The sequence below is a fragment of the Anneissia japonica genome, unplaced genomic scaffold (assembly GCF_011630105.1).
Source record: "Anneissia japonica isolate Jap-2015-1 unplaced genomic scaffold, ASM1163010v1 scaffold334_len275345_cov169, whole genome shotgun sequence".
NCBI classification, from domain to species: domain Eukaryota; kingdom Metazoa; phylum Echinodermata; class Crinoidea; order Comatulida; family Comatulidae; genus Anneissia; species Anneissia japonica.
In genome coordinates, this window is record NW_022716574.1 from 11,432 (window position 1) to 11,989 (window position 558).

A 558-nucleotide genomic window follows, 5' to 3' on the forward strand; every position below is an offset into this window, starting at 1 on the left:
GCTATAAAGACGTATATAATTCTTTATAACTTTACTTTTATCATCATCGTCGTCGTCGTCGTCGTCGTCGACGGCGACGGCGCCGTCGCGTCGTTATTAACCTCGTTCCCGAGGTTTTCGTCAAGCACTACTTGCAGTGTTAAAAAAAAAACAGTTGGGACCCTTCCTAGCGGATCAAAATGAATAATTTACCTATCCAAATAACGTTTTCTTTTTATTGCCATTTCCTAATATTGTTATATAGAAGCACAATTTTGTGCCTTACTAATCACGTCTCGTCACCAGGTCGTTCCTCCTCCCAAAACCTTCTCTCTGTTCCATTACTAAAACTTACGGCTTCAAGAGAACTTTTATATCCGCTGCTGCTCGTTCCTAATCTACCTCTTTCAGTAAGATCTTCATCTACTTATATCTCTGCATTAAACCTTCCCTAGAAAAAAAACTTCTCTTATTTGCTCTAGCGTACATACATTGTGCCTTTGATCCGTTGTTTAGATTGACGCACTACTAAATTTGTATTATTATAAAAATACTCCCTCCGTGTGAACCCCTAGCCAG

The 558-nt window shown here is 39.4% G+C and overlaps 1 protein-coding gene across 1 annotated transcript in view; it reads right to left on the reverse strand.

Moving 5' to 3' along the window:
* LOC117109786 overlaps nt 1–558 on the reverse strand; it is a 4,597-nt gene that overhangs the window by 3,870 nt on the left and 169 nt on the right. The window lies entirely within an intron of this gene.